The 16,478-nt window shown below is 45.9% G+C and overlaps 1 protein-coding gene across 1 annotated transcript in view; it reads right to left on the bottom strand.

Moving 5' to 3' along the window:
* The window catches only part of LOC130070631 (NACHT, LRR and PYD domains-containing protein 12-like), a 79,095-nt gene extending 67,600 nt beyond the window's left edge, over positions 1-11,495 (bottom strand). Inside the window, exon 1 of the mRNA XM_056235101.1 lies at positions 11,345-11,495. The gene's annotated coding sequence lies outside the window, so the exon portion shown is untranslated. The remainder of the gene's footprint in view (positions 1-11,344) is intronic.
* Between the last annotated feature and the right edge of the window lie 4,983 nt (positions 11,496-16,478).

Below are 16,478 nucleotides of genomic sequence, written 5' to 3'. Positions count from 1 at the left end.
CTCTCACTCTCTCTCACTCACTCACTCACTCACTCACTCACTCACTCACTCACTCACTCACTCACTCACTCACTCACTCACTCACTCACTCAATTCAATTCAATTCAATTCAATTCAAATTAGCTTTATTGGCATGACTTATACAGAATTGCCAAAGCATTGGCCATTACATAGGCAATGAACAAATAATCAATAAATTAATAATGTAAACAAATGCCATTTATATATCAAAATAAAACAAAACAAAAAAAAACAGTTTTGAACCAACATTCAGACTTAAGTTCTGTCCACTGGCTGACTCTCGTAGTTTGTGGCAGGCTGTTACATACTTTGCTGCTGTTGTGATTGAGCAAGAGTTTTCTCCCAAAATATGAATTAATTTTTCTGCATTTGGCAATGCCATAAAATTTGGTTCTAGCTGTTGAAATCTAGTGAAATAGTCCGATCTAATGCTGTGATAGTGATCGCAGTGTATGAGGAAGTGTTCTTCTGTCTCCACCTCTCCCTGAGAGCACAGAGAACACAGTCTCTGCTCACTCACACACACACACACACACACACAGAGAGAACACAGTCCGGGGCCGGTTCTGCTCCTGACACCGCAGGGCTTCGGCCTGGTAAGAGCTCGGGTCACTGCGCTCCGGGGCCGGTTCTGCTCCTGACACCGCAGGGCTTCGGCCTAGTATGAGCTCGGGTCACTGCGCTCCGGGGCCGGTTCTGCTCCTGACACCGCAGGGCTTCGGCCTAGTATGAGCTCGGGTCACTGCGCTCCGGGGCCGGTTCTGCTCCTGACACCGCAGGGCTTCGGCCTAGTATGAGCTCGGGTCACTGCGCTCCGGGGGCCGGTTCTGCTCCTGACACCGCAGGGCTTCGGCCTAGTATGAGCTCGGGTCACTGCGCTCCGGGGCCGGTTCTGCTCCTGACACCGCAGGGCTTCAGCCTGGTATGAGCTCGGGTCACTGCGCTCCGGGGCCGGTTCTGCTCCTGACACCGCAGGGCTTCAGCCTGGTATGAGCTCGGGTCACTGCGCTCCGGGGCCGGTTCTGCTCCTGACACCGCAGGGCTTCAGCCTGGAATGAGCTCGGGTCACTGCGCTCCGGGGCCGGTTCTGCTCCTGACACCGCAGGGCTTCAGCCTGGAATGAGCTCGGGTCACTGCGCTCCGGGGCCGGTTCTGCTCCTGACACCGCAGGGCTTCGGCCTGGTATGAGCTCGGGTCACTGCGCTCCGGGGCCGGTTCTGCTCCTGACACCGCAGGGCTTCGGCCTGGTATGAGCTCGGGTCACTGCGCTCCGGGGCCGGTTCTGCTCCTGACACCGCAGGGCTTCAGCCTGGTATGAGCTCGGATCACTGCGCTCCGGGGCCGGTTCTGCTCCTGACACCGCAGGGCTTCAGCCTGGTATGAGCTCAGGTCACTGCGCTCCGGGGCCGGTTCTGCTCCTGACACCACAGGGCTTCAGCCTGGTATGAGCTCGGGTCACTGCGCTCCGGGGCCGGTTCTGCTCCTGACACCGCCGGGCTTCAGCCTGGTGTGAGCTCGGGTCACTGCGCTCCGGTGCCGGTTCTGCTCCTGACACCGAAGGGCTTCAGCCTGGTGTGAGCTCGGGTCACTGCGCTCCGGGGCCGGTTCTGCTCCTGACACCGCAGGGCTTCAGCCTGGTATGAGCTCAGGTCACTGCGCTCCGGGGCCGGTTCTGCTCCTGACACCGCAGGGCTTCGGCCTAGTATGAGCTCGGGTCACTGCGCTCCGGGGCCGGTTCTGCTCCTGACACCGCAGGGCTTCAGCCTGGTATGAGCTCGGATCACTGCGCTCCGGTTCTGCTCCTGACACCGCAGGGCTTCAGCCTGGTATGAGCTCGGGTCACTGCGCTCCGGGGCCGGTTCTGCTCCTGACACCGCAGGGCTTCAGCCTGGAATGAGCTCGGGTCACTGCGCTCCGGGGCCGGTTCTGCTCCTGACACCGCAGGGCTTCGGCCTGGTATGAGCTCGGGTCACTGCGCTCCGGGGCCGGTTCTGCTCCTGACACCGCAGGGCTTCGGCCTGGTATGAGCTCGGGTCACTGCGCTCCGGGGCCGGTTCTGCTCCTGACACCGCAGGGCTTCAGCCTGGTATGAGCTCGGATCACTGCGCTCCGGGGCCGGTTCTGCTCCTGACACCGCAGGGCTTCAGCCTGGTATGAGCTCAGGTCACTGCGCTCCGGGGCCGGTTCTGCTCCTGACACCACAGGGCTTCAGCCTGGTATGAGCTCGGGTCACTGCGCTCCGGGGCCGGTTCTGCTCCTGACACCGCCGGGCTTCAGCCTGGTGTGAGCTCGGGTCACTGCGCTCCGGTGCCGGTTCTGCTCCTGACACCGAAGGGCTTCAGCCTGGTGTGAGCTCGGGTCACTGCGCTCCGGGGCCGGTTCTGCTCCTGACACCGCAGGGCTTCAGCCTGGTATGAGCTCAGGTCACTGCGCTCCGGGGCCGGTTCTGCTCCTGACACCGCAGGGCTTCGGCCTAGTATGAGCTCGGGTCACTGCGCTCCGGGGCCGGTTCTGCTCCTGACACCGCAGGGCTTCAGCCTGGTATGAGCTCGGATCACTGCGCTCCGGTTCTGCTCCTGACACCGCAGGGCTTCAGCCTGGTATGAGCTCGGGTCACTGCGCTCCGGGGCCGGTTCTGCTCCTGACACCGCAGGGCTTCAGCCTGGTATGAGCTCGGGTCACTGCGCTCCGGGGCCGGTTCTGCTCCTGACACCGCAGGGCTTCGGCCTGGTAAGAGCTCGGGTCACTGCGCTCCGGGGCCGGTTCTGCTCCTGACACCGCAGGGCTTCAGCCTGGTATGAGCTCGGGTCACTGCGCTCCGGGGCCGGTTCTGCTCCTGACACCGCAGGGCTTCAGGCTGGTATGAGCTCGGGTCACTGCGCTCCGGGGCCGGTTCTGCTCCTGACACCGCAGGGCTTCAGCCTGGTATGAGCTCGGGTCACTGCGCTCCGGGGCCGGTAGATTTTCACAGCTCTTTTTTTGGATACTGATCAATATGCTTTTACAAATTTGAGTATGCAGAGTTTCGATTTCCTCTTTTTCCCATTTTGAGAAATCTTGGGGTTTTAGGGGTCCCCATATCTCGCTGCCATACAGAGCAATTGGTTCAATTATTGCTTTTTAGGATTTTTAGCCAGGTTTGAATTGGAATTTCATGTCGAACAGTATTTTTAATCATGTAGAAGACCCTCATTGCTTTTGCCTTCAGTTCATTCACAGCCAGATTAAAGTTCCCTGTCGAACTCAGTTTTAGTCCCAGATATGTGTATTCGTGTGTGTGTGTTGGAGGACTTGGTTTCCTGCTCTGAAGATGTATTTATTTTCCCTACACCTGGATCTATTTTGAAAAATCATTATTTTAGTTTTTGCGAGGTTAATTTTGAGAGCCCACGTTGTCTCTACAACGTCGAGGAGCTGCTGTAGTCCCTCTTTTGTTTTTGACAGAAGGACTAAATCATCTAGCCTGGTTCTACCAGACTCTCGTAAATTTCATTTGTACAGAGAGTCTGGCCTCGCTCCATTGAGAAACGTTTACTTCCTTGTAGGCGGGTTCTCTGTTAAAGTTCAAAACTATTGGATCTGCCCAGAGTCACTCAGGATCTGCCATAGCCAGTAGTATGTCATGCCAGTAGTATGTCATGCACCGAAACCGGCTGGAAACAACAAGTCCGAATTCCATATTCATAAATCTAAATATCTAAATGCTAAACCTCTCTTTCTTATATTTGTGAAAGAATTTTAAAAATACCTCTTTTCAATTAAGTTGTCTGAGAACAAAAAAGCCTTAAAAACATGATCTGTTTGTAATTATTTTCCTTTTTTCAGTGTCATGTAATTCTCTTAAATTGTTCATGTTTATTTTATATTATCCCCCTACTGTTTTACTTTTGTTTTGTTTTTTTATTATTATTAGGGCCCAAGCCTTGAAAAGGCGAAGGCCCTATTGTTTTCCTTAGGATTATTATTATTATTATTATTATTATTATTATTTTATCGACTATTCGGGCACTTTTGGGGCTCTTAACGTGCACGAAAACTCTTGAAACTTTGCACACTGGTTAGAACCCGCGGCCATCAGGGCCGGGCTGAAGCTGGTACCCGGGCGTGGCAGGGGGGCTCGACAGCGCCCCCTGGAACGGGGTCCGAAAACTTGGTCCATAAATCAAACACGCTTCCATGTAATAATATGAAACTCGGTACACATATAGATCTCATCGGTTCATATATCCTTTGTACTTTTACTTTTTACCCCAGCCCAACAGGAAGTCGGCTATTATGGTTTGTTTGGAAGCGTATGCCCCTGGAATTCGATATACTCCTCCTAGAGAATTCAACCAATCGCAAGGAAACTCGGTCAGCATGATGTCAAGACATTGAGGATGAAAAATTGCCAGGGGATTTTTCATATCTCGAACGGTTTGGCCGTGGCGAGGAAACAAATTTATGGCGAATAATGGAAACAGGAAGTGTGTTATAACTTCTGCATACATTAACTGATCTTGATGAAACTTCAACAGTATGTTCGCTGTAAGAGGCCGATCACATGGATGTGACTATTGTGAGTCAAAGTTATAGCGCCACCAACTGGCAGCAGGAAGTGTGTCACTTTCTAAATGCTTTTGACAAAAGTGGGGGGGTTAGTTTTATCTACAGTTACAAAACTCAGCGTGTATATTCTTCTCCTCAAGCCAAACAACTTTCTAATTTAAAGTAATTAGCTCCGACCCTCAGAAAGTCAGATATTGTGGTTTGAATAAGGTCATTTTCTCTCTCTCTCTCTCTCTGAGCCAATATGGCAAGCCGCTTTAACATTTAATCATTTTAACCTACTAGTCTCTATTTTCATGCTACTAGTACTTATTTTTAGATACTAGTATCTATTCCATTAAGTACTGGTACTTATTCATTAGCGACTAGTGCTTATTCTTTAGTACTAGTGCCTATTCTTTAGATACTAGTGCTTATTCTTTAGATATTCTTTTGAATACGTATTAGTAGCTGATGAATAAGTACTGGTATCTATTTAATAGGTACTAGTATCTAATGACTTAGTACTAGTATTTATTGAATAAATACTAGTATATATTAATAGGTACTAGTATCTAAAAGGTCATTTTCTCTTTCTCTCTCTCTGAGCCAATATGGCAAGCCGTTTTAACATTTAATCATTTTAACCTACTAGTCTCTATTTTCATGCTACTAGTACTTATTTTTTAGATACTAGTATCTATTCCATTAAGTACTAGTACTTATTCATTAGCGACTAGTGCTTATTCTGTTTAGAATATTCAAAGTGCTTATTCAATTTTTTTGCTTATTTATATTTTCAGAGCAGAAAATCCGATTTTTCTGCTTATTCAATATTGCATCTAAAAATGTAAGTGACTTGACGTGTGTGTGTGTGTGTGTGTGTGTGTGTGTGTGTGAGAGAGAGAGATGTGTCTGTTACAGTGACAAGAGTTTAACCCTTTAAGGCCTTGTCTTTTTGGATATATATATTTTTTTATTAAAAAAAATGTGCATACAACCCATATATTTTAAATGTATTGTTTGCTTTAAATTAAATTAAGATTGTATGTTTGGTAATTGAACCTAAATAAATTTTAAATTAATGTGCTATATTTCAGATCAATATATTTGTTTTCCTTCATTTTAATCAACACTAACTTTATTCTCATCTGAATTATAAAGAATTTATTTCTGTATAAAATAAAAAATCCCGAATAATCCAGACCAACCAGAGCGCACTATTTCTACAACATCATCAGTGCTGAAGCGAAACTACCAGAGCCGTTCGGCAGATAGCAAGCAGATATTTTGTGTCACGTCGTGCACAATAACCCTAAAGGCACCAGGGTGGCGGTGCCACCGGCTTCTTTTATATATATATATAAATAGAGCTGCGAGCAGCGGTGAAGGGCCAAAGCCGGCGGCACCGCCACCCTGGTGCCTTTAGGTAACTAAAGGCACCGGGGTTGCGGTGCCACCGGCTTGGGCCCGTAATCGCTGCTCGCAGCTATATTTTTTGTTTGTTTTTGTATTATGTTTTCTGTTATTACTTGTGTATTGTTTTAAGCAATAAAAAAAAGAAAAAAATGATCAGAGGATTATGTTTAGAATAAGATGTCTGTCAACGAGAGCTGCATGTTTTGTTCATCGAATTTAAGAGTTCAAGGAACAATTCTAAATTCTAAATGTATATTTGACACTAAGGAGGACAGTGATGTATTCAGTCAACTGTCGAAGCTGGGTGTAATCATTAACAATACGCCGCTGCAGTCGTTTCGGATCTGCCGCAAATGCTGTACACAGTGATCATCGTGCACGCCGAGCTGCCCAGCATCACTCCTAACCTTTCTGCCTCCCTCACTTGGTCCTCCATTAGTGCAACAAGAGGAGATGACAACAACTATCGGCTTTGCATCCCTATCGTTCGCCTTAGCTAACTCATTCACCACTAGCGGAGTGAGCTGGAAAATTAAACTTTTCCCGAACCCCGTGGGGAGGAGGGCCACAACATCATGGCCACCAACAACACTTAGCAAACATTGATCTTGCTCCGGCTTTAACTTCTGTATATTCGGCAGTTTTGCAGCAACGGACCGAATAGCTTTTCTCACGTCTTTCTCCGCTGCCGTTACTGAACTCCAACTCAAACTGACGCGCTACATCAACGTCATCGTTCTCAGCCACTCCCTCTGTTCGCTGATTGGTCCTACAAAAAATTGATTTCTGGAAACCTAAGAATATACAGCAGTCCCAGACGTAGTACGGAAGGAAAATGAAACTGAGCGGAAGTGCGTAGGAGGGCGGAGCCAGGCTATAAATCATCTGCAAAGAGGAGACATTTAACTTCTGATTGTGTCAGGGTTGGGCCGGGGGCAGTGGAATTAATTAAGGCTTTGGCTAGTTTGTTTATATATATGTTAAATAGAGTGGGGCTCAATGGGCAACCTTGTCTGACTCCTCGTTGTTGGGAGAAAAATTCTGTTCGTCTATTCCCTTGTCACGGTTCATGAATTCGCTGTCTCCTTCTCGTCTCATGTTGTGCGTGGGCGGGGTCGCTAATCAACCGCGGTGATCAGCGACCCCGCCCACGCACAACATGAGACGAGAAGGAGACAGCGAATTCATGAACCGTGACAGTACCCCTCTCTCTAGGAGCGCCTCCTGGCGCTCCCAGACGCACCTACCTGTTGATTGTAATCATCAATCAGGGAGTGATCCAGTATGTCCCTGGCAGGAACCCAACTTCTCTCCTCCGGACCGTAACCCTCCCAGTCCACCAGATACTGGAATCCGTGTCCCCTCCGTCTCGAGTCCAGAATACGGTTAACCGAATATGTAGGTTCCCCGTCTACGAGTCGCGGCGGTGGGGGAACCGGGGCCGGCGGATTAAGATGAGAATGAAAAACTGGTTTTAATTTGGACACATGGAAGGCGGGATGAATTCTCCCTTAGTCCGGTGGCAGTCCGACTCAAACTTCCTCCGGCGTACAGGAGAATTCATCCCTCTTAGTGCACGATGTAACTACAGAAGAGTCAAGTTTTAAATAGGAAAAATATCGAAACACTTTGGTAATTTTTTTTTTAGAAATGCTAATGGTCTTGTCCACTTCAATGATGTATGCTAAGCTACGCTAAAAGTGGTACCGCCAGAACCGGAGATCGGCTGAATGGATTCAAAAACGGTAAAAACTCAACAGTTTAACTCTGGGGGAGTTGTAAAATGAGGCTATTTCCAAAAAAAGTGGAGTTTCCCTTTAACATTGACGATGGATGAGACAATGTGAGACCAACTGATCGTCCTACTTTTTTTTTTTCGTGCTCCCAATTTAAAACATTTACGGTATTAACGTTATTTGACATTTTGCTAAAGTTTTGTCTAACTAAAAAACAATCTTCTATCGATTGAACTAGCTACCGGATGTGCCGTGCCAGTTTAGCGGAAGTCGGATGACAAAATGCGGAAGCGCGAAGTATTAAAAGTGAGCGGGGCGGAATAAGGTGAATATGCTGTAATAGTTGATGGTTTCTGGGGATTGTTGTGGTGTGTATAACGTTGAATCGTCTCTGTTAATCATAGTGCAGCTTTATGTGTTGGTGCTGTTGCCCATTCGCGCTGTCTGGTGGATGTGCTTATTGATCGCCTTGCAGGTATGTTTATTGTTAAGCGCTCGTTATATAGTGCTGGTGTGGCTGTGTGGGTTTAACACTCTTTTTGCGCACTAAATAGGCGTGATTCCCTGTATCCCATTGTGTTATCGATGGGGCATGACTGTGACCAATCCGTGGCTATAAAGTGTGCTATCTGACGTGATATCCTGATGGTAAGTGTTTAAACGCAACCATGACTGTGATAGTACGATGATTGGTAACACCTTTTTTTTATGTCGTTTTAGGATTCTCCCTCTCGTTCTCTGCCGAGATCTGTAGTTGCTGCTCTCACGCTGTTAAAGCATTGTGGTTGATACAGCCGCGCCGACGCGATCATCACTAACAAGGGGACTGCTTGTTTGATTTTCTTACTGTGTCGTTTTAGTGCCCTGCTTCATATTTTCTTGTTTTGCTCCTTTGATTGAACTTCTTTTCCTTCCCTTTGCTTTAATTAAAACAACCAACGAAGTGGTTATCTGGATGCATGTGATTTTGAGACCATTAATGTCATCTCATTTGTGTGTGTGAACATCTACCGAGTTGAAATTGCTTTGTAATAATCTCCAGACCCGCTCTTTGATCTTTTTAGGTTATTGGTTTTCTTTTTCTTATTTTTTGCTTTATTGGTAATGTCTTTATTGCTATTTCTATGTTCATTTGTATAGTTTCTTTGTTTTTATTTTCTACTGCAGGAGCTGGGGTCCCATGGCCGGAGTGCTCTTCTTTTTTGTGGTGGTGGTTCTTCTTTATCGTGTGCAGTGTACACTTGAGTGCGATAGTGCAATTAGACCGCACGGGTGTGTGTGCGTGTGAACGTGTGCCCCGTAAAACCGACAGTGATTCCTCTTCGTTGGGAGCCCCCAGCCCTGCTGTTATAATTTAGGTATTTTGCTTTGCAGATATACATTGTTATATTGGTTTGTGTTTCTTTAATCTGAAGTGGGGCTGTTAGTGTTTGATGTGGGTCTTAGTGTCCAACATTTTTAATCATTCTTGCATTAATAAATATTTGTATTTTTTTATTGTACTCACGTCTCTTGTCTAACTTTATGAGGGAACCGAACCTGTGTGCTTTACTCAATGTTTAGTATTTTTCCCTGGGGTTAACTCCTAGGGTGGCGTAGTCGGAGTTCTTTAGTAATAAATCAACTTGAGCTTGTGTCTCAACCGCACCCACTTGCCACACCTATATACACCTGCCCAACTCTCCACTGGTTCTCTTCACACCAGATATTTATGTTTCTTCGATAGGAATTATTTACTGTATATACCCGAATATAAGATGAGGTTTTTGTCCTAAAAATAGGCTAAAAAATGGGGGGGCGTCTTATATTCAGGGTCATCTTATATTCGGGTATATACGGTAAATTTCTGTTTGGCTCCTCATCTGTCTCACGCCTGGGAGGCTCAAAATTGTATGGCTGTGGGCCATCGTAGGTTTGAGGGGGATTTTGGATCTCCTTAGACTCAAAACTCTCCATACTTGAATAGAACTTTTCTGGCACGTCTCCCTCTTCTGACGTCACAGCTCAGCTGTGTTTTAAAAATATGATGGGAGAAATGGCTATAAAGCTTACTGTAGGGCAATTACAGTAATAATTTTAATGATAATTACATTTTCACTTAGACATCTAACCCTTATTTAGATCTAAAAAAAAAATGTAACCTGACATACACACTTTAAGCAGCGAGTAATGTTGTTGTACAGGAAACATAGTTTAGATTGTTGAATGGCAGGGCTGTCCATCACCAAAAATCATTAAAATCTCTACAAAACTATAAAACTGATCCAAGATCAGGTAATAACCATAAACACTGGTTTACTGGGATCGGCCCCCAACAGAAAACCATTGAAATTTCAAACATTTGGAAACAGTTGTGACCTAACAAAGCCTTTTTTTACCGAATTCACGTGACAAAAGCGGTCATCACATGCAAAATGGAGTATAAAAGTCAGTACCTCGCTGCCCTTTTTTTTGCAGGAAAGTTCAACTTGCAAAAATCATATAAGGCCAAGGCACTCGGGAATTTAGAAAAAATAAAAGCCTTTGTTCATGGCTATAACATTTTTATTAGCATGCATATATCTATAAATGCCCAACCTTTGTGTATTGATGAATGAAGACCACCTCTCCAGTAAATTGTTTTTATCTGCTATGTCTTAACATAATAATACATGAGAGATCTCATGTTGTTCGCTTCTATGATTTGGGGAGAAAAGTTTAATTGCAGGTCTAGACTTGTGCCAGGGCTGCCAACTCTCAGACATTCAGTGCAAGACTCACGCTATTGACACTAGCCGAGTTTCTTTTACCGCAAATTGAAATTACGAATTGAAAAATACGGCCAATGGAAACACGTCAATTTTGCGCAAACTCCCATTCATCGCAAAAAAGTTTTTACACTCGCATTAGTTGTTTTTTCAAGCAATTCGAAAAATAAATATTTAGCAAACCTGCGATGGAAACAGTTTTTGGGCATTTACAGTCACCTGGCGTAGATGATGCGGTGTGTTAGGACAGAATACGAGACCGAGTTCTTTATTAAATTATAAAAAGACAAAGGAATTACAGGAATACTGGATTCTAAACCTCAAAGAAATGCCAGAATCAAGATCTCAAAGCAGAAAATGAGGGAGAAACACAGAGAAACACCAGCCGCTCCAAGTATAAGGGTCTTTCCTTGCCAGTAATGCTTGGATAACACACATACGTCTTCTTCCATTAATAATAATGGCAAGTGCAGTGGCTGGGATATACGTAAACCGACCAACATCATCGCCATGATTTTTGGAAGGATTATCACGAGAGGAAATTTTTTTTTTTGTCGACATTTAGAAGAAATTACAAAAGTTTTGCGCAAATCTGTAATTGAAACGCGCCTAGTGTTCTCACACTTACTCACGTTACACAATATTATCACACAGTGAAAAATCACAGAGCAATGACACTGATTTTGACAGACAAGACAGAGCAGATTACTTTGATATGAAAAAGTCTCAGCTTTCAGTCAATTTCATTACAAAATTCAAACAATAAATTCAGCTCCAAAAAAACTGTATAAACAATGTGTCAATGCTGTTTATTAAGTCTAGATCAATGTGAATGGATACATTACACTTTTAAATCTATATCTATTAGTATTTTATAAAGTAGTATTTACTAACCATGAATAATGACGATGTGGTGTTGCTCGTTCCTCCACTGAACTTGAACTGCCTTGAGCAGAAGTTACTTTGAAATTCCTTTAAACGTGTATTTTCATGAAGGACTGTGGAGTTGTTTTCTTCAGAACTTAAACCTGTTAAACCAGAACTAATAGAACCAGTTTTTAAAAAGGAGTTGTGACTTGTCTTTAAACGCCTGGACTTGTGGCATTGCCTTTTTAAGCTTTTTCCTGTTGTTCGAGGTTGTTGCTGTGATCTTCCTGAAAGCAGTCATGTTTGGCACATATAGCAGTTGAATCTGCATAACTATGATCCTCATTATTGATATCCACTGTTACAGCAGCTTGACAGATGTCATTGTTCTCATTGGCATCTTCAGTCAGGGTGGCATTGCTGTAACCAGTGGCAGATTTCATGGTAAGGTGGCATTTGCCAACTGGGGAATCCTCTTTATTTTCCCCCTGACACTTTGCACAACAAAAGTGAGGAGCCACATAACTCTGTATTATTACTTCTAAAAATCTTGAGTCTCACCTTATTTTTCAAAACTTCCTGTCAGTGTTTCAGACAGCTCCGTACGTTAACAATTGAGCGGTTCATAGAGTTTTATTTTGAACTTGAACTTAAGTATAAAGAAATACTGACAGTGCTTAGTTCAAGGAGTTCAGTAAAGTTATTCACAGATCTGAACTTCCCAGATCAATAAATCGTGAGCTAAACGTTGTTAAAACTCAATTGACGCCTATTTCCAATCCATAGATGACGAGCTACAACCTCATTTTCCTCAGAACGAGTCTTATAATATAAATCGATCTCTATGAGACCGTCTGCAAAGTGCAAAACCCCAAAAGCGCTACTACAAAAATAGTCCTTAACTTTAATGTTACACACTGTAGTGTCACCAAATTCAGTTTACACATCAATGGTCTCCTACTGGTCATACTACAAAACCTAGTTTGATCAAATGTGTGTAACAAACTTATGTAGTAGAGAGGAGGCACAGGTAAACGAAGCGTACACTCTTTCACTGTATTGCATTTCAGTATCTAATCATTGTAAAAACAATGTGTTTTACCAAATGAAGGTGTTTAGGCACGTCTCTATAAAAAATAATAATAATACTATATATATTATACATTATATACATATTAATAAACCAAATGTATTTCATTGTTTATAGAGCCACTATCATTTTATCCACTATACCCAAGTTCTTGTACACATTTTGTTGTTGTTATTATTAATCTGACCTCCAGACATGTAAGTGACACACAGATGTGAGCATGTTGGTGGGGCCGCGTGTAAAACTGCTCATCCAGGGTTTGAACCTGTCGCTCTAAACCCAGTTGTTTTGAAAGCTGTTTATGGGACATATCTCCAGCTCTTGGGTGACATGGAAGACACAGTCCTCAATAGGACAGTAACAGTTGTCCGGTGGTGCTGTTACCCGTATCAGAGAGAAGTTCCCAGACAATACTGGAACCTATTCAGGTTTTCAACCCCCTCCTCTTCACTAAAATAAAAAAGAACTTAACTTTGCAAGCTGTCCATGTAATTTATTTATTTATTTTAAATCACAACTGATCACAGATTGAATGTAGTCAGTAAACTGATGCCCCTTTTACAGGGCTCTCAAGTCTCATGCATTCACCGTGAGACACACATATTTCCACCAGTTCACTGTGTTTCTCACGCTGAGAAGTAAAGGATAACCTATCCCGCTATATAAGATATTAACGGGGCGCAGGCATATGGAGGGAAGTTCTCTGCCGAGTTCATCCATGTCTAATGTGAAACCCCTTCATGCTTTTTATCAAACGTCTTTTTATTAAAGCATATGATTTAACATACAATTCACTTTTACATTCTAAAAATCTTTTTTATAAAAAAAAAATAAAAAAAAATAAACAGTAAACTTAAAGTGGTACAACATTAAAACAAGACAAAGCGAAACAAGACATGTAATGACAATACAAAACCAATAAATTTCTATATGGAGAAATATAGCCAAATTCATGCTAAATTATTATTGATGCATGCAAAAACTCTCCAACTGCTTTGCAACCAGAAGCTTTAGCTTAGCTTTGGCTGCCTGAAACTAAGGAAAGGCCTAGAGATGCATTTCATTCTTTTATTTCAAAATTCTACTGTATTAATGCTCTTTCCAGTTATGTTAAGACTACATCTCTGAAAGCAGAGCGCTCTGGCTATCATTTCAGTAATGTTTTACACTGGCAATGCATACATTAATCATTGCATTTGTTTGTTTTAAAGATGTCAGGGAAAAAGCAAAAGAGTATTATTTGATTCTGGGCACCAAAGGGTCAGCAGAGAGAGTTCTCCATGGTGGGTTTGAACAAAACTAGAAACAGTTTGGCTCTTGACCGAATGTCACAGGTCGGGGCGGGCCAAATCAGATTGCACCCACCCCTGGGACCCGTACCACCCTTGGAGAGTCGGACAGAGGCCAGGCAAGGAGGACAGACAACGAGACTTCAAGTAAAACGGTATTTTATTGAATATAAAATTGGTTAAAGAAATTAAAATGGTGAGTCTTCTGTGCAGGGTCGTTCCGTTCGGCCGACCCGCCGAAGGCCCACAGGGCGCAATGTAAAAGGGGGGGGGGGGGGGGGGGAGCTGCTACAGGACAATCCAGGTGCGTGTTTCGGGTATGTACTCCTCTTCCTCACGGTGAGAAGTAGACAGAGGACATACGGCTGGGGAGTTTCGCTGCAGCGCAGTCAGGTAAGTGTACAGGCACGTAATCCTCTCCTTCCACAGGTGACGGACAGAGAACTCCCGGCTGGAGGGCTTCACTGCAAAGCGGACAGATGAATATACAGGCACGTAATCCTCTTCTTCACAGGTGACGGACAGAGCACTCACGGCTGGAGAGCTTCACTGCAAAGCGGACAGATGAATATACAGGCACGTAATCCTCTTCTTCTTCAGGGGACAGACAGAGAACTTATGGCTGTAGGGCTTCACTGCAAAGCAGACAAGTGAATATACAGGCACGTAATCCTCTTCTTCACAGGTGACGGACAGAGCACTCACGGCTGGAGAGCTTCACTGCAAAGCGGACAGGTGAATATACAGGCACGTAATCCTCTTCTTTACAGGTGACAGACAGAGAACTTATGGCTGGAGGGCTTCGCTGCCAAGCAGTCAGGTGGGCATGCAGGCACATAATCCTCTCGAAGGGCCGGCAGACAGAGCTTGCGGCGGGGGAGTTTCGCTACGAACAAACAGGTGAATATACAGGCACGTAATCCTCTTCCTTCTATAGATTACAGACAGAGAACTTACGGCTGGAGAGCTTCACTGCAAAGCAGTCAGGTGAGTATACAGGCACGTAATCCTCTTCTTCAGCAAGGGCAGACAGAGAACTTACGGCTAGAGGAATTTCACTGCAAAGCAGTCTGTTGAGCATTCACCTACGTGTCCCTCTTCACAATTTATTTCAATTTCTATTTGTGCTGGTCAATTATGAACAACGGGTAAATTTAACTGCTTTTGAGAGAATAGTGAGGGGCCAATCGAGTGGCGCCTCTCCTAACAGATGTAATCTCACTCAAAACCTTTGATAAAACTGGAGTGCTGCTTTTATTTCTGACGTACTCAAAAGTACGTACTAATTCTGACATGAGGGACAATTGTTTTGCGATGCTCGCTTTGTAGACAGTCTCAAGCTGGTGTAGACAGGCTTGTTGGACACTAAAGACACAATAATTGTCACAGTTGTGGTGCAGATAAAGAAGGGCTGAGGCAAAAAGCTCCAATTCAAAGATTTACTCAAAATAAAACAAACAGGTGCTGGCAGGCAGGCAGGACGTGGCTGACGTGAAACTCTGGCTGGACGGAACCAGCGGTGAAGGCTCGGCTGGGCTGGACCGGCGGTGAAGGCTCGGCTGGGCTGGACGGGACCAGCGGTGAAGGCTCAGCTGGGCTGGACGGGACCAGCGGTGAAGGCTCGGCTGGGCTGGCCGGGACCAGCGGTGAAGGCTCGGCTGGGCTGGACCGGCGGTGAAGGCTCGGCTGGGCTGGACGGGACCAGCGGTGAAGGCTCAGCTGGGCTGGACGGGACCAGCGGTGAAGGCTCAGCTGGGCTGGACGGAACCAGCGGTGAAGGCTCGGCTGGGCTGGACCGGCGGTGAAGGCTCGGCTGGGCTGGACGGGACCAGCGGTGAAGGCTCAGCTGGGCTGGACGGGACCAGCGGTGAAGGCTCGGCTGGGCTGGCCGGGACCAGCGGTGAAGGCTCGGCTGGGCTGGACCGGCGGTGAAGGCTCGGCTGGGCTGGACGGGACCAGCGGTGAAGGCTCAGCTGGGCTGGACGGGACCAGCGGTGAAGGCTCGGCTGGGCTGGCCGGGACCAGCGGTGAAGGCTCGGCTGGGCTGGACGGGACCGGCGGTGAAGGCTCGGCTGGGCTGGACGGGACCAGCGGTGAAGGCTCGGCTGGGCTAGACGGGACCAGCGGTGAAGGCTCAGGACGGGTGGTGACGGATGCTGGTGACAGTGGTTGAGCGGTGATGTTAAAATCAGCCTCACCCACAGTGTAGGCTGAGCCGCTCAACAAAAGCACGTAGTCCAGATAATGAGCGAACGTCCCTGGGATCGCTGCTGCTGGAGCTTGCTGGTGCAGATGATCGTCCAACCCAAACCAAAACACAGTCTTTTGGACGTCATCTGCCCAGCTTACCCCACCCGAGAGCTCCAGGAACTCGGCGACATATTCCTCTACGCAATGGCCGTCCTGGAAACAGGTCAGAAGACCGCTTGTGGAAATGGCAGAGGTGATGAATATGACCATCTTGTCCCGTTGTTTTGTCGGTTCTTCTGTCACGGTTGTGGTGCAGATAAAGAAGGGCTGAGGCAAAAAGCTCCAATTCAAAGATTTACTCAAAATAAAACAGCAGGCAAGCAAGCAGGTAGGCAGGCAGGCAGGCATTGTACTCGTGATGAAGCGGTAGTGGAGCGCTCTCGGAGCCAGTGAAAACCATGACGCTCCGACTTTTAAAAAATCCGCTCCGCACTCAATTTAAAATCACACCGCTCCACTCCCACTCCACTCACATACTCTGCTCCACACGGCCCCAGTGGGTTAATAAAGGCCTTTGGAAGCGAAGCCATGG

The sequence above is a fragment of the Rhinichthys klamathensis genome, unplaced genomic scaffold (genome assembly GCF_029890125.1).
Source record: "Rhinichthys klamathensis goyatoka isolate OS25496 unplaced genomic scaffold, OSU_Roscu_1.1 h1tg000018l_1, whole genome shotgun sequence".
Lineage (NCBI taxonomy): Eukaryota > Metazoa > Chordata > Actinopteri > Cypriniformes > Leuciscidae > Rhinichthys > Rhinichthys klamathensis.
The sequence above is the reverse complement of the archived record's forward strand: the minus strand, read 5'-3'. Positions and strand labels throughout refer to the sequence as shown.